Raw genomic sequence first — 23,456 nt, forward strand, 5'->3', positions numbered from 1 at the left:
TCGCACTCAGATAGTTACACTCACTGCCTCAAAGTCCGTTACTTTTCTCTTGTTTTCCATTGTTTTCTAAGGCTGTCCTTGTTCCAATAAATTGATTCCACGATCCCCCAACGGGTTGTAACCTGTAGTTTGGAAAGCACCCTCGTATGCTATTAAAATTGCATCGTCCCTGTGTGTCCCCTACCAGGCTCTCTAGGGCGGGGCTCGACTTTGAAACCCCGGCACCCCGTTCACTGCGTGGCACCCAGCAGAAGTTCATCAGTATTTTAAAATCTAAGTTCCGGGGCGCCTGGGTGGCGCAGTCGGTTAAGCGTCCGGCTTCAGCCAGGTCACGATCTCGCGGTCCGTGAGTTCACGATCTCGCGAGATCTCGAGTGATCTCGCGTGAGTTCGAGCCCCCCGTCGGCTCTGGGCTGATGGCTCGGAGCCTGGAGCCTGCTTCCGGTTCTGTGTCTCCCTCTCTCTCTGCCCCTCCCCCGTTCATGCTCTGTCTCTCTCTGTCCCAAAAATAAATAAACGTTGAAAAAAAAAATTAAAAAAATAAATAAATAAAATCTAAGTTCCTAAATCTAATCTAATCTAAATTCCTAAGACCTAATCTGAGAGTTCTTCCCCGGGACAAAGAGACGTAACATTGTGATAGAGCATGAGGGCCCACGGGGTGGGGGCCGTGTGGTCAGTCCCCTAAATCCTGCAGACAGCCTGACCAGGAAGGCGGGGCTCTGGAGCCCAGGGGCCCGTCCACGGCGCCGTGACCACCGCTCAGCCTGGCTTCCTGGCGTCCACCCCGCCCCTCGGGCGGGCTGGCGGCATACGTGTGCTTTCTCCGAGCCCATCTGAGCAACAGGAGACCCACCCCCGATAAACACAGTCACTCGCGGGACGAGAGGCTAGTCAAGAATACGTTTTGTAGGTGGTCTCGGGCCAAAGTTTTCAGTGAGGTCAGCTCTGCCTCTCAAGGAACGTTGGACTGTACGGGTCACCAGAACTCACACTCTCTGTCTCTGTTTATTTTTTAAAAATTGAAGAGGAGGGGCCTCTGGGTGGCTCAGTCGGTTGAACGTCTGACTTCAGCTCAGGTCATGATCTCACGGTTCGTGGGTTCGAGCCCCGCATCAGGCTCTGTGCTGACGGCTCGGAGCCTGGAGCCTGCTTCGGATTCTGTCTCCCTCTCTCTCTGTCCCTCCCCTGCTCGAGCTCTGTCTCTCTATCTCTCTCTCTCTCTCTCTCTCAAAAAAAAAAAAAAAAATTAAATAAATAAATAAGCAAATAAATATTGAAGTGTAACTGACATACGATGTCCTGTTAATGTCAGGTGTGCATGAGAGTGACTCAGTATTTTTGTTTTATTTTTTTTTTTAATTTTTTTTTCAACGTTTTTATTTTATTTTTCGGACAGAGAGAGACAGAGCATGAACGGGGGAGGGGCAGAGAGAGAGGGGGACACAGAATCGGAAACGGGATCCAGGCTCCGAGCCATCAGCCCAGAGCCCGACGCGGGGCTCGAACTCCCGGACCGCGAGACCGTGACCCGGCTGAAGTCGGACGCTCAACCGACTGCGCCACCCAGGCGCCCCGAGAGTGACTCAGTATTTTTATACGTGACGGAATGAGCCCCTCGATAAGGCTGGTTGCCATCTGTCCCTTTAAGTTCCTGGAATATTAATGACTTCCTTCCCTGTGGGGCACCGTGCATCCCTGCGACTTCTTTTTTTTTTTTTTTTTTTAACGTTTATTCATCTTTGAGAGACAGAGAGAGACAGAGCCTGAGCGGGGAAGGGGTAGACAGAGTGAGACACAGAATCCGAAGCAGGCTCCGGGCTCCGAGCCGTCAGCACAGAGCCCGACGCGGGGCTCAAACTCACGGACCGCGAGATCATGACTTGAGCCGAAGTCGGACGCTCAACCGACTGAGCCCCCCGGGTGCCCCTCGACTTATTTCTTTTGTAACTGGGAGTTTGCACCTGTCGGTCCCTCCGCCGTTTTGCCCACCGCCAGCCCCTCCCGCCCCCGGTAACCACCAGGGTGTTCCCTGTCTGAGTCCGTTCAAGTCTCCTGACGTTTGTGGGGGCAGATTCCACGTGTAAGTGACATCGTACGGAGTTTGTCTTGCTCTGTCTGGGCTCTGCTAAGATCTCATTCTCTCCAGGGCTGAGTACTACCCCGTTGTGTGTATGCAGCATCTTTAACTGCTCGTCCGTCGGTGGACCCCTGGGTCACTCCTGTGCCTTGGCTGTCGTGAAGAGTGCTGCAGAGACACAGAGACATGACATCCCTTTGGGTGGGGATTTCCATTTCCTCTGGATAAATACCCCACAGAGAAGCTGCTGAGTCTTATGGTCCTTCTGGGTTTTCATTCTCATTCTCTCTTTCTCTGTCTCCCCGTATGGGTTTCTCTCTCGTTTCCTCTCTGTCTCTGTCTCACCCCCGTCCCCCAGGACGTCCCCCATTCATCAAACCCAGGATCAGGGTCAGCGAGTGCTCTTGGGGGCACGCTGGTGACAATCACGTCACCGTGGGCCAGGAAACGCACATCCTGGAGAAGGTGGAGTGTGTGAACACGCACTCGCCTCTGAGTTCTGAGTTCTCGCTCACATGTCTTTCTCAACATCATTTCCTCCCGACGTTACACATGGAACCCTCAGCCGGGAGGACGCATCGCGGCCGTCTGAGGCCACACTTAGGGACATGTCCCCATCTTGCTGTTACACACGCTGTTCCTTAATGAAATCTCGAAGACGTCGAGCCAGGTGAATCCCACACGTGTTTGAACTGTGGCATTTGGTCTCAGGGTATTTTGCTCTCGTTTGTAAGGGAGACGTAGGTGTGTTAAGGTCTTTGTAACAGGGGGAGGTGGGAGGAGGAGAAAACCTCAAAAACGGGGTGCACCTGCCCATGGCCGTGGAGGTTGGCTGGGGTGGGGGACAGCATCTCACCAGAGGAGGAGCCTCAATCTTTTTTAAACCCTTTTTTAATGTTTATATTTGAGAGAGGAAGACGGAGCACAAGCAGGGGAGGGGCAGGGTGAGAGAGGGAGACACAGAACCCGAAGGGGGCTCCAGGCTCCGAGCTGTCAGCACAGAGCCCAACGCAAGGCTGGAACCCATGAACCTCGAGATCACGACCCGAGCCAAAGTCGGGCACTGAACCGACGGAGCCCCCCGGGCGCCCCAGGAGGAGCCTGAATCTTGATCTCAGCTCGGGTGTCCGAGAAGCCCCCCCGCCCCCGGAGCCTCAGTTTCCCCACCTGCTGAGCATGTGAGGGGCACCACTGCCCCTTACGTCCGACCCCTCCCTCAGCCCCTGCCCTCTTGCTGTCCTGTCCCCGGCAGCTGCCTCGCTGTCTTCTGAAACCACGTCCATGGGTCCCTCTCAGGGCCACCTGCCATGATGGTCCCTCCACAGGGGAAGCCGGCCGTGCTCTGGGCCCTCAACCACACGCGGTCTCTGCAGGCACGACCCCTCCTGAGGACGGCACAGGAGGGGCTTTACTATCTAGAGCGGTGACGGTTCTGCTCCCTGGCCCTCTGTCCAGACCTCCAGGCCCGAGGGGGTCATGGACAGCTGGACAACCACACTCCAAGTGAGGCGCCCGGTGGAGGAAGGAGCCCGGGGGTTGTCACTCCTCGAGCAGCCTTGCCTGACGTGCACACGATGTTCTGGCCCCACGGTGGGACACGTAGGGTTATCAGAGCTGGTTCTCGGGGCCTGGCCGGCTCATGAGGGACGTCCGAGACTCAGGGTCCGTGGATTCGTGTCTCAGAGCGGGACGGGTGGATGTGCAGACGTGCTAAGGGACGCGGTGGGGAGAGAGCGGCCTGTGTGGGGACCACCCCCCGGAGCCGCGCTGCCTCCCGCCTCAGGCCCTCCTGCCCGCTGTCCCCTGGCTGGCCCGCCGTGCTGTGAGAGCTCCGACCCGCGTGACATCCCCTTCTGGAGCGTGGCCGCTGCTGCCGTGCCCCTCCCTCCCTGCACGACGGCCGTGATGACTCAGCACAGACTCATGTTTCCACACGCGACTCCCTGCCTGACGCGTGTCCCTTCTCCCTCGCGTCGTGTCTGGGCCTCCTGGCAGCCCTTGGCTGCGTGGGTGTCTTCTTCCCGGTCAGGTCCAGGGGTCTCTGCCTGAGGCACACGGCTGTCGGTGTCTGGGCCCTGTCCCTTTGCTTGAGCATCGCGACTTCACTCTGTCCGACTCGCTTAAAGGCTTAAAGGCATGCGTCGTATTCCTAAAGGCTCTCGGCGTCTCCTGTGGTGTCTCTTTCTCGGTCCGGCCCATTACAATCTGTGCCGTCCTGGCGGCGGGAGCCCGCCAGGGTCTCCCCGTGACCCAGGCCTCGGCCACCACGTTCCTCCCCACGGGCGGCCTCTATGTCTCCGGCCCCTCCTGGCCTCACCCTCCATGGTGAACGGCGGGGCCAGCCCCGTCCTCCGCTCATCCTGGGGAGCACCGGGGAGGAGCGGGGAAGGAACCTCTCCGGTGGGCGTTAGCAGACGAGGCCGAGGTGCCCCGGGACAGAGGGGCAGCTGGCACAGACCCTGTGGAGACGCCGGCTCAGCTCGGCACGGGGACCCCCCTCCCGCGGAGCCCGGGGTGGGCTCGGACAAATGACGTCCCCGCTCCGAGCTGGGTGCTCCGCAAGGCGCACACACAAACCCGGCCCTTTCTGCCCCCGCGGCTGCTGCAGCACGTAGACAGTGTCACCGCCGAGTGCGGCTTCCGTGGGCCTGCAGAACAAGCCCGTGCTGCTGCTGGTGGCGGCCGGTTGTGGGGGGGCCGCTTCCCTCCCGCCCGCCACGCCCATCGGACCGGGCCGCAGCGCCAGTGTCCTGGGGCCGCGAGGCTTCCCGGCACCTGCAGACCCCAAGCATCACAGGCAAAGGCACCGCGGCTCCGTCCGTCTCTCAAGGGCCAGGCTCGGTCCTTCCACAGACTTCCTTTCTGTCGCCCCTGACGCGAGGCTTGGCTCATCCGTGCCCCCCCCCCGCCCCCGGTTCTCTGTCCAGATGGCGCCCCTGCACGCGGGGCTTTGGAGCCAGACTGACCTCGTTCCAACTCTGGCTCTGCCCTTCGAGGCCGTGTGGACCCGGGGGTAATCACGCCGCAGCTCCGCTGCCTATACTCCGAGGGGAGGGTGCGGCGGGCAGCTGATACGCAAGATTGCTGTGAAGATGAATCAACCTTGTGAGCTCACGGGATTTTATTTACAAGATGGGTCATTACATACACTTTATTTCAGCCTTAACGCGTTTAACTGTGTCCATTCAAGTGCACCTGTAAAGGCTGGAGCTGACGTTCCAGGGTGTTGTTTTCTCTGTACTGGTTCCTTGTTTTAAACCCTGGCTCTCGGGGCTCCTGGGGGGCTCCGTCGGTGAAGCGGCCGACTTCGGCTCAGGTCACGATCTCGCGGTCCGTGAGTTCGAGCCCCGCGTCAGGCTCTGGGCTGACAGTTCAGAGCCTGGAGCCTGTTTCAGATTCTGTGTCTCCCTCTCTCTCTGACCCTCCCCCGTTCATGCTCTGTTTCTCTCTGTCTCAAAAATAAATAAACGTTTAAAAAAAGATTTAAGAAAAAAAAATAATAAACCCTGGCTCTCTGCATCTTTTTTTTTCCACGGCGAGCAAATCACAGGACCGACAAAACGTTTTTGTTAACGTTGGGTTTGCGTTTGTCTGATGGGTTCTGTCCTCCTTGATGATAAGATAGCACGTGATCTCTCCTCTCGGGTGTAATTTATCCATACATTTGTAACACTGTTTGATTCCTACGTGTGCTTACGCAACTATTTGCACTTGTCCGAAGCAAGGAAGATGGGCGAAAACCTTGTGTTAAAACAGGGGGCTGTCTCTTTATTCCCGAATCCCACAGTCTGTCACTGCGTATTCTGCGATGCTGAGATTTCAGGAGTGTGTGGAGGAAACCGTGGGGGACGCGACAGGGCGAGAAATGCCCCCGAGGCTGTCCCCGGAAGGTCCTCACTTTCCCATTTCCATTAACTCCTTACACTCGAGGGGATTAGTTCTTTGTTGCCGGAAGTGTGAATAACATGTGTTACCGCCTTCATTCTTCACTGGACTTTGCCTTTTGTTATTAGTTCTTATAATTTTTTCATGTTTATTTATTTTTTTTGAGAGAAAGAGAGAGACAGAGCGTGAGCAGGGCAGGGGCAGAGAGAGAGGGAGACCCAGAATCCGAAGCAGGCTCCAGGCTCCGAGCTGTCGGCACAGAGCCCGACGCGGGGCTCGAACTCACGAAATGTGAGATCATGACGTGCGCCGAAGTCGGTCACCTCACCGATTGAGCCACACAGGTGTCCCCGTCATTACTATGATTACTGTTGCCCATACAGGGCATTTTGATATATTTGAATTTATCAGCCTTTTACTTACGGCTTGTGTGTTTTGAGTTGTATTTATGCAAGTCTGACATGCGTAAGACAATGTAGAACCTAACCTATATTTTTTCATCATGATATTTGCATGGCTTCATTGTTAAGCACTTAGGTATTTGATCCATTTGGATTTTTCGCTAGGGGATGGTGTGAGGTGTGGACCGGACCTAAACTTTTCTTCTCAGATTTGTCAAGTACTTGATCTTGTTCAGGGTACCATCCGCTTGTTAGCAGCTCCGTGGTGTAAGACCTAGTCTCGCAGCCCCCCCGAAGCGTGCCATAGGGCGTTGCTGACTCGAATCGACGCACTGTGCCTCAGGTCTCCAGGACTCGCTCACATCCTAACGAGTTTGTGCTCCCTGGCCCCCCACCCCACCCCCATTCTGCTCTCTGTGTCTGCGAGCTCAGCTTTTTTTTTAGATTCCAAACAGAAGCGTCATCGTGTGGGTCTGTCTGGCTGATTTCACTCAGCACGATGCCCTCAAGGTCCATCCGGGTTGTCAACAATGGCAAGACTTCCCGCGTCCTCACGGCTGAAGAAGCTCCCGTTCCGCGTATGCCCCTCATCTTCCTTACGCCTTTGCCCCGCTGAGGGCCACTGAGGCTGTTTCCACGTGTTGGCCGTTGTGAACAGGGCTGCAGCGAACACGCAGTGCGTTTAGGCTCTTACTGCCCTCCGCAGCCGAAACGGCGCTCTCCGGTGGTACGTGTCACAGCGTGTTTTCTGCCGACCGTCTGGTCTACCCGGTCCCGAGACGGAAAGGGCGGTGGCGTCTACTCCGGCGGGATGGGGAGACCGTGGCACTTGCACGCCGTGGCTGCTGTGATGAACTGCCCCAAGGTGGAGGCCACGAAGTGGACCTTGAAGGCAACAGGTGCGCGTAGCTAGGAAAATGGAATACTCACAGCAAAACCAACGGACCTCTGAACGTGGCGATGTGATTCTTCCCGGGGAATGTATAAGAGACAAACGGAAGTGGCGAAGAAAAAAGTCACCCTGACCTTCGTTAAGACGGTAACGAAGGCGGAGAGATGGGGCTAACCTCCAGACAGAGCGGGAGCCGTCCCCTGGGGGAGTCCCCTCTGTCTGTCTGTCTCTCTCTCAAAACTAAGCATTAAAAAAATTTTTTTAAGTGTTTCCGAACGTTCAAGAGGAAAGTCATTCCTATTTTCTGTGTCTCCTCCGGAGAAGAGGGAGAGATGTCTCTGGGTGGCGGGCAGGGCGTCTCTTCCGGGAGACCAAGCATCCTCTTGAAGGGCTCCCGGGCTGGGAGGAACTCGGCAACTCGGGAAGGGAGGCGACTTCCACTGTGACAGCTGACTGCACTCACTTCCTCGGTAAATACGTCACACCCCCACTTCCTGGAGACAAAGCCTGGAGTAGAGTAAGTGTGAACCAGAGCCGGTCCCTTGAAGGTGGGTTACGAGCCCAGAATTCCCTCCCCGCCGCTGGTTAACAGTGTGCCGGGAGCCCAACCAGGGCGGAGGCTTTAAAACAAATAAAGCTATAAAAAATCCGGATGGGACAAACTGTTGACGATACGGTCAAGTGTACCCCGAAGAAGGAACGGATAAATCTTAAAATTATCAAGAGTTCAGCAAGTCTGACAGCCACATGAAAGTCTTTTATTGCTATATCTTCCCCCGAAAGAAAGCAAATTTTTAAGAGCTCTAAATTTACAACCGCCTCAGAAACATTAAGTGCTTAGAAGGATTTCCGCCAGAAGTGTCCTATGATTGGGAAGACTGAATCCTATCGTCAAAGTACCAGTTCTCCCCAAACCGATTCTGTGTACTTCTGCACAAAACATCATGTCCCTCCTTGAAAAGCTTTTTAAAAATGTATATGGAAATGCCGATGGTCAGACATAATTAAGGCCCTCTCAAAGAGCTCTGGGTAAAGCTCCAGAAACCCGGACAGCGTGGTTTATTCACAAGCATAGAAAACCTGGTCAATGCAGAGGACGGCCAGTGCTGAGCGGGACTCCCTCACAGAACAAGTGCGCAGAAGGGACACGCTCCGTGTACCTGGCACCAGGACTCTGGGCTTCCACAGAGAAAACCCCAACACGGCACTCCTCTCCCCCATACACAGAACTCAGTTCCAAGAGGAACTGAGAGCTACACAGCTTTTGGAGGCAATACATGACGACATAGCTCTAACGCTGGGGAGGGAGTGGTGCCCTCCACAAGATATAACAACCCTAAGAAGACAAGAAAGGCATGCATGGATTTGAATGTTGTCAAGGGCAGGCTTCATTTCACCCAAAGACGCAACAAATGAACGGAAACACTAAGCTGGGTAGTTCCAGAATATACTTTTTTCGAGTCTTTTAATTTTTATTTGAGTTTTATTTCTTTAACGTTTAGTTGAGTTTTGAGGCAGAGACAGAGGTGAGCAGGGAGGGGCAGAGAGAGACGGAGACACAGAATCGGAAGCGGGCTCCAGGCGCGGCGCCGTCGGCACAGAGCCCGACGCGGGGCTCGAACCCGCGAACCGTGAGATCGCGACCCGAGCCGAAGTCAGACGCTTAACCGACTGAGCCACCCAGGCGCCCCTAGTTGTTTTTTTTTAAGTAAGCTCTATACGCAACGTGGGGCTCGAACTCAACGACCCCAAGATCAAGAGTGACACGCTCTTCCTACTGCGCGAGCCAGGCACCCCAAGAATATATTTATAGTGCAAATAAGCAACAAAGGTTTTTTTGCCCCGAATCTATAAAGACTTCCCTTAAAACCGTCAGCAAAGCGTATTGGTTCCTGACAAACCGCGCTGCAGAAAGATGGGACTAGGTGGGTCTGTATTAATTGTGGCTGTGAGCACTCACTATCGAAACAGACAATAAGGAAGGAAGACCCATCATCTTCGGAAACCAATCCAGATAGAGTATAAACGTCCGTGTCTGCGCCACGGAACGGTAGAAAACAATGACGTAAGAGGTCGTCTTCGCCTGTTCCCTGTCGGAAAACATCCTCCTTAAATACGATGCAAAAACCAAGAAGCTTCGAGAGAGGAAACACCGCGGCGGGGTGGAAAGCCAGGCCACGGGCCGTGAGAGCCACTGGGGGTAGACACAGATGAGAGGGGACGGCCCCTGAGCATCAAGCAGGACAGCAGCGCCCCGAGGGCACAGGCAGACGGGGGAGGGGGGGTTCCCGCGGTTACATCCTCGGGGAGGCTGCCTAGGGAGCCCGGGGGCCACGGGAAAGTGCGCACGCGTCCCTGGGCACTGGGGGCACTTGTCAAGGTTGCTGGGATAAGAGAAGGCTCGTAGGGATGTGTTGTCTCACTCCTTTTCCTCCAGGTGTGGGATTTGCTGCCCCGAGGTTTTTACATTGCGGGGAAAGTGTATGCTATGAGCTCACAGCAGGTTTGTGGAGGTGAAAATGCATATTGTGAGCCTCAGGGCAGCTGCTTAGAGGGCGAAGCGTATAGATATAGCTCCCAGGACAGTGAGAGACCCACAAGTATGTCCAACTGACTTCCTGCAGTGTTTTCAGCCAATCGCCCCGGAACCAGTAGACCTCCGTAGGCAAAAAATTAATAAAAACTAGCCTCCACCTCATACCTTAGATTAAAAAAATAGCTCCAAATGGATCAAAGACTTTAAAGGAAAAACTGTACATCTTTCAGGAGAGAAGCAGAGGAGAAATCCGGGGGACCGAGGGCTCTGTGAGCGATTTTGGACTCAACACCAAAGCACAATCCATCCAAGGGCAAGCCGGTCAACTAGATCCCACACTTGCCCGCAAGACACGTGTCTAACAAAGGCCTTGTGCCTGGAATTCAGAACTCTCAAAACTCAACAGTTTAAAAAAAAAAGCCCTTGGGGCGCCTGGGTGGCTCAGTCGGTCGAGCGTCCGACTTCGGCTCAGGTCACGATCTCGCGGTCCGTGAGTTCGAGCCCCGCGTCGGGCTCTGTGCTGACGGCTCAGACTAGCAAACCTGAGGAAAGGGCAGAGAAGAACTCACCTTGGAAAAAGAAGGGCGTCAATGCACTGAAGGAAGCAGGTGGACTGATACACACCGCCCTCCCCCCGCCAAGTCCCCGAATGAGGCCAGGGCGGGGTAGACAAAAAGGAGAGGTTTCCACAGCGGATGACGACAAGTTACAAACTCCCGAGACCTAAGACACTCCAGAAAATCCCCCCGTGTTTGGGAACGAAACAGCACACATCTCAACAGTACGTGTGTCCCGGAAGAAATCAACAGAGAACTTAGAAAGTATTTTGAACAGAATAGACATGAAGACAGAGAACAGTATTTGTGGGATGTCTCCGCATGAAAACAGAAATGCATAGCACCTGTTGCCTTGCAGGTAAGGAAGAAAGGTCTCAGACCCAAGAGCACAGCAGCCCCCTGAGATTTCAACCTTTCTCCAACGGTGGCGAAGAGAAGCGAGTAGGCGTGTCCGCGCAGGATGCCCCGGGGACGCCCGCTCGTCGCTTGTTGTCAGACGCGCGTACCCTGTGCATCTGCCCCGATCCGAGCTCCTTCTGCACGCACCGGGTGAGAGGCTTCGGGAGGGCTGGCCCTGCCCACGCCTGGACCTCGGGCTCCGGCCTCCGGCGCTGGGGGAGAATGAGTCACCGTCGCGCGAGCCCCGGTGCGGGTGGTGTCACTGCATTGGGAGCCGACGAACACACCGTCGGTGCTCACACTGGGCTCCGTAGGAAGAGAGCCAGCCGCGGGGACGGGCACGCGTGACGTGTGTGCACGGCTTAGAGGCCCTATGTGCTACCGGCCCTTCTGCAGATGCTCGGGATGCACCGTCTGACGGAGAGCAGACTTCTCTGACCCCAGGACCCCTCCTTCATCACCCACCCACCGTGTCCGGACGTTCCGTGGGCTTCTGCCCAAAGCGAGCAACGCAGAGACGGCAGACGCATTTTTTGAAAGGATGGTTCCGGGGTAAACTTCATTCGTAGATGGTTTCCAAAGAGCCTCAGGCGACTCTCCCTCGGGTTAGATGGAGGGGCGTTAAAGTCACCGTATTCACACATGTCCTGCGCCCGAGTCCCCGCCACGGCACCAAGCCGAGCATCTGGAAGAAGGGCCTCGTGTGCAGAGCCTGCCGCCTCTTCTGTTTGGAGCCGGACCCCGTACAGCCGAGCGAACGCTGAATGTGCCCTTGGAACGGCCTCTGTGGACTCCAAGAGACTTGCTTGAAATTAACGAGACAGCCGTTGATCGACCCATGGAAACGAATGGAAGAGAGCACGATGCCTTTTACTCGCGGCCTGTAAGGGCTCAAGTGGCCGCAGCACAGAACTGAGACCGTCTGGCCCAGCAAAGCGCCGGGGACTCGGCCCGGCCTCAGGGAATCCGGCGTGAGGGTCTCAGACCCGCGGGGACGTCCACATCGTGCTCACGGCAGTTAGGACAGGAGCGCGTGGGAGCCGCTGGAAGGCCGCGCGGTTCCCTCCCGACCCGCGTTGTCTGGGGGCGCCCGGCCGGACCCCCGTCTGGAGGTGGACGCGGGATGGACGTCGGCTTCTCCCGGAGCCCCTCCTCTGCTCCGAGGCTGCCACCGGGAACGGAGTGCCCCAGAGCCGGGCAGGCTGGGGGGCGGGGGGTCACGAGATGCAGACATAGGAAGTCTCAGATAAAGGCCGGGCTCCGGATTGGCAAGTGGCCTCCACGCGAGAAGACCCAAGGGGCCCAGAGGACTTGGTCACTCCCTGGCAGGACGCCATCCCAAGCGGAGGTGCCTCCGGCACTCCCTGACCCCAGGCGGGACTTTGGCCTCCGGGGGTCCTGGCCTCTGCGGCACCAGCTCCTCGAGAAGACGGCCCAGGTAACCGGAAAGAGGGAGCCGCCTCCTTTCATCTCGCGCCTTCTCAACCCAGGGGTGCATTTTCCTGCAACGTCCAACCTCAGGATTTGTGCCGGGGGGGGGGGGGGGGGGGGGGACTGACGAGGACAGGACGGGAGGGGTCGCTTAGAAGCGGTGTGAGTGTAGCAGGACACCCAGGGCTGACCTTGGACCTCCTTGGTTCTTCTGACTCAACAGCTTAACTCCTACGCCCACGTTTATTTCTTTTTTTGTTCAATGTTTATTTTTATTTTTGAGAGAGAGAGAGAGAGAGACAGCGTGGGGGAGGGGCAGAGAGAGAGGGAGACCCAGAATCCAAAGCAGGCGCCAGGCTCTGAGCTGTCCACACAGAGCCCCACGCAGGGCTTGAACTCATGAAACTCGAGATCGTGACCTGAGCCGAAGTCGGACGCTCAACCGACTGAGCCCCCCAGGCGCCCCTGTTGGTGGTCAGATTTTAAGACTCGGTTCATTAAGGCAGACCCTGAGGTGGACGTTGGCAGTCAGGGCAGGTAGTGGGGGGCGGAGGGGGGGTCAGACAGTCGGCAGCAGGAGGGGTGGGGGGTGTGGGGGTCAGGCAGTTGCATCACAAGCAGGGCCACTGACCCGAGGGGACTTTGTAATCCCTGCGAGATCGGGTGGGGGGATTTTCAAACACGGAGCCGATCTGGGGCAGGGCCCTCCAGTCCTCCTGAGACCCCAGCGGGGGCACCGTGTGTGACTGCAGCCCTCAGGACCGCCCGTGGGGTAATTGTAGGCATACCACAGGCTTTTATCTGCTCTCGGGAGTCATTCCAGAAGCTTCAGGGATCCAGAAACAAGGTCTCTGCGGCTTGGAAAGAACCGGGAAGCTCTCAGTATTCTGAGACCGCAGGTGACTTCGTAACCGTATCAGCTTGCTGAGGCTCTGCTAACACAGTTCCACACACGGGGCTCACACTGCAGAGACTCACTGTCCCCATCCTGGAGCCCGAGGTCCAGGCGTGGGCAGGGCCGGCCTCCCGAGGCCCCTCTCCTTGCGTGTGGACGGCCGTCCTCCCGCTGTGTCCTCACGGGGCCGTCCCTCTGTGCGTGTCTGTGTCCCGATCCCCTCTCCTTCTAAGGACCCCGGTCACACGGGACCAGGGCCCACCCCGGTGACCCCGTGTTACCCCGATCACCTCTGTGAAGTCCCCATCTCTGGATATGGTCACATTCTGAAATACTGGGTGCTGGGACTTCAACATGAGTTTGGGGGACGCAGGTCGGCCCGTAGCAGCAACCTATAGGCAGATGGGGACCCTGAAGCAGGAAGCAGGCAGCTCCTCCCCCGGGTTATCGACTGCCACACCCTCAGCCTGGATCAGACCACCTGGTCTAGCCCAGACGTCGGCTTCCGGAGGAAACACTGACCCCCTCCTCGGTTTCCAGCAGGGTGGCCGGGGTCTGGGTTTTCCCGGGACCGCAGGGGCTCCCAGGATATGGGATGTTCAGAACTCCACTCAGGGAAGGACCAGACAGGCCGAGACAAATGGCCCACCCTCCCCGAGAGAGCCAACAGAGACCCCCAGTGGGCAGTCCTGAGCCGGGTGGGTCTTCCCCGTCCGTGCACACTCTGGTGCACACGTGGCCCAGGGCTCAGGTGTGTGTCTTCCTCGGGACTCCAGGAGGCCCCTTCAGGGGCCCCAGAGCTCCCCGAGAGTGACCGACGGGCGGAGGGCCCTCGGCAGGTGCCAGACCCGCGAAGGTAGCAAACCTTCGTTTCCTCGGGGTGTGCCCGGCTCTCCCTGGACCAGCTCCGCCTGGGACGTGGATTCCGCACAGGGAGGCCAAGACCGCCGTCCGCGCACGGCAAATGAGGCGGGGAGCCAGGGGGCCCTGTACCCGGAGACAGTCCTCTCCGTCCAGGTGCCGGTGGCCGCGTGCAGGGTGGTGGGCAGCAGCGTGGCCTGCCGGCTTCTCCGCCCGCACGTCCAGAGCGGCCCCCACTTCCCGCGCCTGGCTGTCGCCGACGGCCCGGGCCTGGGCAGCGCGGCTCTCGCCCGGCCGGAAGACACCCTGGCGCTACGTGCCAACGCGGCCGTGGTGCTGGACGCGCTCACCGGCTTCTCCAACGCGGCGGGCCTCTGTCTCCTGGCGGCCGCGAGCGCTGAGAGCTCCCCGGGCACCTGCTCTCCTTCCTGGTGTCGCCGCCACCGTCCGAAGCGCACCGCGGCGGCCGCGAGCTCCCTGAGCCTGGCCCCTGGCGTCCTGGGGCTGCTGTCCATGTGGCCCTTGCGGCTCACCCGGCCGTCTACGTCCTCGCTCTGCACCTCGACAGGAGACGGCGCCCGGGGTCCCTGAAGACCCTCCTCCGGCCCCGCCGAGTGAGACAGAGGCATAAGGGGAGGGGACCCCTGCCAGCCGCAGGGTCGGCCCCGTCACAAAGCCGTGTTCTTCTGGCCAACCACACCCACATGTGCTCTCGCGGCCACCGCGTCACAGCCGCCTCCTCTCCCCGTGACCACCCCACTTCCCCAGTGCCCATGGGAAACCCCCTGGGAGCGGGACGGGAGGCGGAGCGGCGACCTGGGTCCTCCGCCCTCCCTGTGTCCAAAGTTCTGGCCCCCTCCGACCCCGCCCATCCCTCCCATCCCCCAGATGAGGGCTGACTGCCCCCAAATCTGCCTCCCCCTCAGCCTCAGTTTCCCCATCCTCGCCTCCCTGGAAAGCCGGGATCACACGACCGCATCAGAAGAAAGCCGTGTCTGGCTCGGGGAACTGAAATCCAGGCCCAAGCAGGGTGTTGACCAGCTGTTCCCGCTTTCTCCAGGTTCCTTGGTTCCAAGTCCCCTGCACCCACCGCCCCAGAGCATCCCCACACTTGTCCCCTTCCCTCCACCGTGACCACTAGGCGCATGTCACCAGCCGCTCTCCCCCGTGGCCGGAATCTCAGCTGAGCCCCGTGACCAGACTTGGGCTCTGTCTCCACCACCGACCCCCAACCGATCCCCTGTGCCCAGCACAGCCAGGCGCCCCGGCCTCCGCCTGCTGCAATAGTTCAGTTGCCCAGGATGGCGACGGTGCCCTGAGCGCGGCCCCAGGTGTGCCTCCAACGTCATCCCCTTGGCCCAAAAAACACCCTCCCTGCTCAAGCCCTGCACCCCCCGCCCCCGCCCGCCCCTCATCACCGGTACAAACCGCAGTCTCTCCTTTCCCTTCTTAGAGACGCCTCTTCGGAGCCCCCGACCCCTTTTGTGCCCTTCCCTGTCACCTGTTTCCTTACGGAATGTTATGTTTTGTTTATCATGTACCACGTATTAGGGTCTGTCGGTTTCAGACCTTCCCCGCCTGGACCTGAAGCGACAGCAGGCAGGGACCATGCCCCCCCCGTCCCCCCTGTTGGCCGGTGTTCCCAGCAAACAGCAAACTGCCTGCACCTGTTACGTCTCAGCACGCACGTCAGCCGGCGGAACTGGTAAGTCACGGCCCACCACGCAGGGCACATACTCCCTGAGGCACATCGACCTTGTAGCCAGGATTCCATAATCACGTCCTGGGGGGTTCCTCCCCCCCCACCGCCCTACCGTGCTTTCGGTATTGGTTTATAGCCTTTTTTAAACCTGGTTAGGAAATACCACCCATACGTGAGTGACTGTTAGGTGAAACCCATACCGTTGTCTTCGTTGCCTAAATCTCAACCAGGTTTGTAAAACGTGCCGAATGTATCGGTGAGCGGTGTGCCCTCTTTCTTTCATATACACAAGTGATGCGCGTGCTAACGCTGTTCTTGAGATGTTTGGATGCAAACGATCCTCAGAGCAGCGCCTGGGTGGCTCCGTCGGTTAAGTGTCTGGCTTCAGCTCAGAGCACGACCTCGCGGTTCGTGAGTTCGAGCCCCGCGCCGACAGCCCGGAGCCTGGAGCCTGCTTCGCATTCTGTGTCTCGCCCTCTCTCTGCCCCTGCCCTGCTCATGCTCTGTCTCTCTCTCTCTCTCTCTGAAAAATAAATAAACATTAAGATAAGTAAAGAAAAGAAAACCATCCTCGTGATGTTGTTATTCAGCTCGTACTCTCTTCTTTCCGGAACAAAGGCCCAAAACAGAGCAGGTCAGGTCAAAGCGTCCTACTGACTTACTTTCTATCACCCTAGCATGTGTCACAGATTCAGACTTACACGTCGATGGTGCCATTTGATGACCGAGTGGCAGAAACCCCGATCCAGGCTGTCGCCGTGGCTAACCCAGTCCCTCGGACCGCACAGATCTATTGTCTCGTGGTTCTGGGGGTGGCAAGTCCAAGATCGGGATGCCGGCACGCTTCCTGGTGCGGCCCTCCTGGAATACAGGCGGCCCCTGTCTGCTGCGTCCCCTCAGCCAGCGAGGCGCCCCCACAAGGGCACTAATCCCATCACGGGGCCCCACCCCCTTGACCTCCTCCTAACCCAACCAGCTCCCAAAAGCCCCATCTCCAAAGGCCACTGCACTGGGAGACGGTAAGCTGCCATAGCCAAACGCCGCGGATAGGGGGCGTATTTCCTATGGGGCGTCCAGCCTCCAGAAGCCTCCAGAAGCCCACGGTGTGGGCACGGCTGGTGTGCGGTGAAGCCGTGTCCCTGGCGGGCAGGTGCTGTGTCCCCACACGATCGTCCTTCTGCATGCGTGTCCCCGTGTCTGTTCCTCTTCCTCTGAGGACCCCAGTCACGCTGGATCAGGCCCCCCCGCCCCCAGGACTTCATTTTGCCCTAGTCACCTCCTTACAGACCCCACCCCCAAATACAGTCCCACGGGGGAGTCGGGGCTTCAGCACATCAGGCGGGGGACGTGCAGGCTGGCTGGCCTGCTCACCGTCTCTCAGCCCTGCTCTTTGCCACTGCTCAGGCGTGCACCTGCCTCCTCCTTTCCGGTCACTTCTTCTTCCACACAAAGTGGACCGGATGCTCGCCGCTCTGTCCACCGTGAGAATTTCCCCTCCTCGCTGTCTTTTGTGGGCACGCCTTGGTAGGGCTATGCTGAGCTGTTCGTGCGACGCTTGGACCATCATACCAACGTACCCGTGGACAAGACCCAGGTCTTCCTCCTCCACCGTGTGGCCCAGGGACCGCCTTCGAGTCCTTAAGAGTGAGCTAAAGTAGAGGCTTTGGTGACATGGAGGTCTGAGCCACCTGTTCCTAAAACCTCCTGGACCCACGGGACCTGCTCATGCCCCACCCCAAAGCACCGCATCGGTTGAGGACAGGTGGCTGCCTGCCCGGCTGACATCAGGACTCATGGAGTCTATCGGTCTCTAGCTCAGGGTGGGCGGCCCAGGCACATGGCCACCCGCCAGCCCGCAGTCAGGCCTGCTGCCTCTGCTGCAGCCCAGGGGCACCCCGGGAGCTGCTTTCCAGATTTTGATATACTCTCTGCCCCAGAAGGCCCGTCCCTGCCCCAGAACGCCAGGGCTCTGCCCGCAACTTCCTGCCCAGACCGGCCTGGTAGGACGGGAGGAGAAATCACCGGGACCCAGCACCGCATCCCCGGCTTCCCAGTTGCCGCGCTCCAGAGCAGCGAGGCTCGAGTGACTCCCCACCAGCCCCCGAGGGCTCCCGCTGGTCCACTCGCACGGCTTCGGCCTTTTGTTTCCAAGCGGGGCCGCCCTGGGGTTGTGATCTTCAGTGCTCGTGAGGCTGAGCGCTTTTTCCCACGCACGACCGTGGGTTTCCCTTCCTGCGGACGCCGTGAATACCTTGGCCCGTTTTCCCACCGAGCGTCGTCTTCTTTACGGGGGTATCAGCCTTTGTTCACTGTACTCGTGGTAAGTCTCTCCTCTCAGTCTGCAGCCTGACTTGCTTTTTATTGGTGGCTTTTAACACACAGCAGTGTGGATATCTAGTAGGGTGGATTTTGTCAGTCCTTTCCTATATTTTGCCTTTTTTTTTTTCTTTTGCAATTTGCGTGAGGCCACCCGGGACACTTCCTCTATCTCCTTCTAAAAACGTTCAAGGTTTTTTTAGCCTTATATATTTATTTTGAGGGAGAGAGGGAGCAGGGGAGGGGCAGAGAGAGAGGGAGAGAGAATCCCAAGCAGGCTCCCTACTGTCCGTGCAGAGCCCCGTGTGGGGCTTGAACTCCCGAACCGTGAGATCCTGACCTGGGCCGAAATTCAGAGTCGGGGGCTTAACCAACGGAGCCAGCCAGGCGCCTCTAAAAACATTAAAGTTTTGCCCTTCACCTTCAGGTCTCCACGGAGCGCGTGTGCAGTAAGGTGTCGCTCAAGGCCACTTCTCCCAAACGGACAACCAAGAGCTCTGCCATCGTTCGCCGGAGCGCCGCCCCTCGGCCCACTGGCCGGCCGGCCTACCTACCGCATCTCGTTTCTTTAGGTGACGGTCTGCCCCTCAGCCTCCCTGAGGTCTTCTCTGTTCCTGCTGCCACCACGAGTCTCGTAGGATCGACGGGTCCTAGATCTGCAGGTCACGATGAGGTACCCACTGGACTCCTGTCTCTTGTGGCAGCCAGATGTGGACGGGGACGTGAATAACGCTGTCACTCATGCCTGGAAGACACCCCAGAACCCCCCCCCCCATAACTCCCACTGCCCCACGGAGGCAACAGACTGCGGTCCACTCACGGACGAGAGGGGACGACACTTAAGGCCAGTCTCCAGTCCCCGTATAACAAATGCTCCTTCCAATGGCCCCAAGCGACCGACCCATCTCGTTATGGACGGATTCCCTTGTTTAGGAGAACGGAGCACAGGAAGGACGGGTGGCCTCTGATTCACCGAGCGCCGGGCCTGCTGCAGCCGGAAAGACTCGGGCGCTCCCACGCCGAAGCCACCACGACACGAGGGAGCCCAGCGAGCGGAGACGCCCCCAGCTCGAGGCTGCGTCACCTGGAGGCCTCTCCGCTCACTGGCTGGCGCCGTGGCTGGGCTCGGCTCGGCGGGGACAGTCGGCCAGCACGCCTCCACGTGGCTCTGCCTTCCTCGCCGCGTGGAAGCCTCAGGAGAGTCGGACTTCGCGCCCGGGGGCTCAGCAGGTGTCCCAGCGAACACGGAGGAGGCGTCCTGGCCCCTCTGGACCGCGCTCAGAAGTCACAGGGCGTCGGGCTCTGTCGGCCAAGGCCGCCTAGCTTGGGGGACGGAGGTGTATACCCCACCTCGGGCTAGCAGAGCCACCGCCAACGCTTGGCGACACGTTTAAAGCCACCGCGCCTCCGCGTACGCCCTTTGTCCGGTGGGCGAGGAGTAGAATGAGACCAAAACGGGGCACCCCGCACCTCGAGTCTGTCCCTTAATCCGCCAAGAGAATGGAGCAAAGGAGCCAGACTTTCCGGGAAAGACTTTCCCCTTGCGGTCGGTCGGATCCGATCCGGCCAAGAGCCTCCGTCTTGTGACGCAGCGACCACAAAAGGGGAAGTCGCCAGCCTCCTGTTCCTCTGCAGGTGGAGTCACATCCAGGGGCCACGAGGCCACGCTAGGACGGACAGACGTGAAGGCGTGGGCAGAAAACAGTCACAAGCGAGTGGGGGTTACAGCAGCTGACAGGCAAGAGAGAGTCTCCGAGATTGTTCTCTGGAGAAGGGCAGAGTCCAGGCCTTTCCGGGCCAGCGAACGGACCGGGCGACACCGTGCTCCCCGGGCCTGCGGAGGGCCGCTTACACACACGAAGCGTCGAGGAGAAACGGTGACTCTGGTCGGGTGGCAGAACTGATACCGTGGCCGGCCCGTGCCAGGCGGGAGGGATGCTCGAAGTTGGGGCTATCTTCTGCCAGCGCGGGGCCAGAGAAAGGGCCTCCAGTCCTCGATGAAGGGGTCAAGGACGCGGCCCAAACCCGCTCCTCCTGTCTTGAGGCCCTGCATCACGACCGGCCTGCCCACTGGGGACACCCGAGCTGGGACCAAGTTCCCGCCAGCCACACGAAACGTGATTTGACGTTCTAGGCCGGCTGCGGTCCATCCCGACTCACCGTAGCCTCTCCCCAAGGCAGCGGCCCGGGCCACGCTTTCGGAAGCTTCGGGGGCTCCCGATGTTGCTGGCAAGGCAGTGAGGGTGTCAGTGTCTGGGTTTTGGCCCCACCTCTGAGGAGCGAGTTACCTGGGAGCCCGGGCCTCTCGGGGCCCAGACCCAGTGCCCTGTGCTACGGACGCTTGCTCTTCCGCATTTATCTCTGAGGGGCAATAAAACAAAATTTGCTTCTTAAAGCAGGATGGGTTTTTCCCGGCTTTACGGCCAGCCAGTGGCCAAATCCTATAAATTAGGGGGCACCGGGCTGACTGCTCCCCAACCACTCGTGTTGACAATTTCCAAACCCGCAGAAGAATTACAAGACGAGTGTAAAAAAGCACCTGAACATCTTTTTCTAGATTCACTTACTGTTAACGTTTTGCCCTCGCTCTCTGTCTCTCTCTCTCTCTCAATGCTTTGAGAGTAAGGTGCCCACGTCTCGACACCTGACAAATCTATTATTTTATTCTTTTAATGTTTTTTTATTTATTTTTGAGACAGAGAGAGACAGAGCACTAGTGGGGGTGGGGGGGACAAAGAGAGAGAGAGGGAGACGCAGAATCCAAAGCAGGCTCCAGGCTCTGAGCTGTCAGCACAGAGCCCGACCTGGGGCTCGAACCCACAAACTGTGAGATCATGACCTAAGCTGAAGTCAGATGCTCAACCGACTGAGCCCCCCAGGTGCCCCGACACCTGACAGAGATCTAAACACTGCAGCACGTGCCCCCCAAGTCTGTCCCCCAGCCACGGCCACGGGACTGCCACACTCAGGGAACCTGACCCAGATGCGGGGTTCTGACCCAGGCGGCATTTCTCCGATTGTCCCCAAATGTCCCCTTCGCAGCTGTTGTCTTTTGTTGTCACGGCCCCTCAGCACCCCTCCATCTGTAACGCCTCGGCCACCGTCTCTTTGTCATTACGCGGGCCCCCCTGGAAGAGCCAGGCCTGGTGTTGGGGGGTGTTTCCTGAAAATCGCTCCGTGTGCTTTCGGTGACTCCCAGCTCCAAGAGGAGAGTCACCTAGTTCTCAAGATCAGATTTTGCACAATACCCGGGCTGCCCTGTGTTTTCCCACTCTCTTTCCATGTGTCTCTCTCCTCTTGCCAATGTTGAAAACATCCAAATTGCCCAAAAACGTTGCAACAGGCCCAGACCGACAGTTCCTCAAAGCTAAAACTCATTCCTGTGAGAACGGACTGGCATAACTAACCCAAATAGCCCAAGTCCCCTAAGAAGATCACAGAAGGCCGGGGTCAACCATTCCAACCCCAACTGGCAGGAAAACATACTATTTTCTGTTGGTTTCAATTAGCGCATCTCCAGAGACGACTCCCCGAATGGCAGCTTGCGAGCTTGACGTGCTGGCCACAGTGACCATCTGTAGACCCTGACGAGGAGCCTTACATGTGCGTGGTCGGTCAGGCCAGCTGAACACCACTGGCACGGGGGATTGAGAACCGGACAGCCGACTGCTGTCCTGTGGCCCTTTCCCCAGCCTCTCGAAATTCACCCCGTGTTTGTGCCGTTCGGTCCTCCGCCCAAACCCGAGGGGCTCCACGTGCCTGTGTGAGCGTGTGCACCTGTGCGTGTGTGTGTGCGCTTGTGAGCGTGCACCTGTGTGTGTACCTTGTGTGTGCACCTATACATATGTGGGCGCTTGTGCGTGTGCTCCCGTGCGTGCATGTGCACCTGTCTGCGTGCCCCTGTGCGTGTGCCTGCAGCTCCCCACCTCTGGCACCTGGACGGTGTGAGTCCTCTGTCAAGTGGAGAGCTGCAAGGCGGGCAGAGTTGAAACTTGACATTAGCAGAAAGCAAGGCAGTTTGAGAAAGAGAAAATACCCCAAGAATGGCCAGAGGAGTCTACACCAGCAGTCACACACAATTCCCGGATGGTACGCTGAGGAGAGCACTGGCTCAGTGGACAAAGAGTTTCATTCCTGATCCCGCCCCTGACCTTTGACAGGCTAATTGACTTTCTGGGGCCTCCCTTTACCCATCTGCAACGTGGGGTCACAGAAATCCCTAGCTCATGGAGTGATTAAGACCATGCATTCATCATTACAAACCACTCAGGACAGTGTCCCTCACTGTCCTGGGGGATGAATCTCCAGCGACCCTGGCACAGTAAAGACACGGTGATGGGGCATAAGGGAGCCATTGTCCCCACCTGGTACTTAGCGGCCCTGGGGGACCATTTGTGCCGGGAAGCCTGGGGTCTAATCCCCCCACTGAACTCTGGGCTGGCCTTCCGACCAACGTAACCCAATGGAGTGGCATTCGGGACATCCGGGATGAAGTCACGAGAAGCGTTGCGGCTTCCCCTGGGTCTCTCGAACCATCGCCAGGTACCGGAGCCGTCACTCGGCTGGGAGGGGCCCTGCCGCAGGCGCTGCAGGTAGGAGCTCCCGCCAACGTCCTGGCCAGGCTCCCAGACCGTCCGCACCAGCACGAGAGCAAACCATCCTGGACACGCAGCCCCGGGAGCCTTCAGGCTCCAACCCAGCGGACCGTCTGTCTGCCATCGCGAGATTGGGAGCCGTCCAGCTGGCCCGGCCAACTCGCAGACCAGAAGAGAGGGTGGGGTCTAAGGTTTGGGATGCTTTGTGACATAGGGACACATGGTGACACATTTCCCAGCTGGTTCTAGAGAGACATTGTGGAGGGCACACGGCAGACCCTGGCAGGTGTGCCCCGAGAGCTGGCCTCTAGCGGCCAACAGAGGGAGCCGCTTCACCCTGTGGGCGCGACCGAGGGCGGGAGGTGTCCCCGAGAGCGGCCCGTGGATGCCATGCTTCCCAGGCGGGTGAACTCCCCCCATTGATTCCACAGTTTCGGAACCGTTGTTAACAGGGCAAACTGTACTCCTGCCCATGAGCGATGTGTCTACTGGTGGCCCCACCAAAAGATGTTCGTTCCCCTTCCAGAACCTGTGAATGTGCCTGCCGATCCCAGAAAATCGCAGCGAAATGGCTTGAACCATGATCACCAGGCAATACGGCGAGAAATTAAGAACGAAATAAAAACAGGGGAGGGTCCTCCTCAGGAACATTTTTGAACTCTATTAAACAACTCTTGAACGAAAAGGAAAACAAAGGCCCAAATTCCAAGTGTCCAAAACATGATCACGAAAGCACTTTGTGTGAGAATCTATGAAATGCACTTAAAGCCGTGTAAACAGGAAAATCTGTACTTTTTCATATTCGTATCAGTAAAACTATGAACGAAAGAATTAAAATTCTCAATGGAAAGAGAAAAAAGAACGACAAAGGACGACAAAGGCAATAACAAAACAATCACGAAGCAA

The 23,456-nt window shown here is 58.0% G+C and overlaps 1 protein-coding gene across 1 annotated transcript in view; it reads right to left on the reverse strand.

Moving 5' to 3' along the window:
• Nucleotides 1-23,456, reverse strand: part of LOC125146615 (mas-related G-protein coupled receptor member X2-like) — a 35,641-nt gene that overhangs the window by 11,816 nt on the left and 369 nt on the right. The gene's annotated exons all lie outside the window — the stretch shown is intronic.

Source organism: Prionailurus viverrinus, chromosome D1 (assembly GCF_022837055.1).
Source record: "Prionailurus viverrinus isolate Anna chromosome D1, UM_Priviv_1.0, whole genome shotgun sequence".
Lineage (NCBI taxonomy): Eukaryota > Metazoa > Chordata > Mammalia > Carnivora > Felidae > Prionailurus > Prionailurus viverrinus.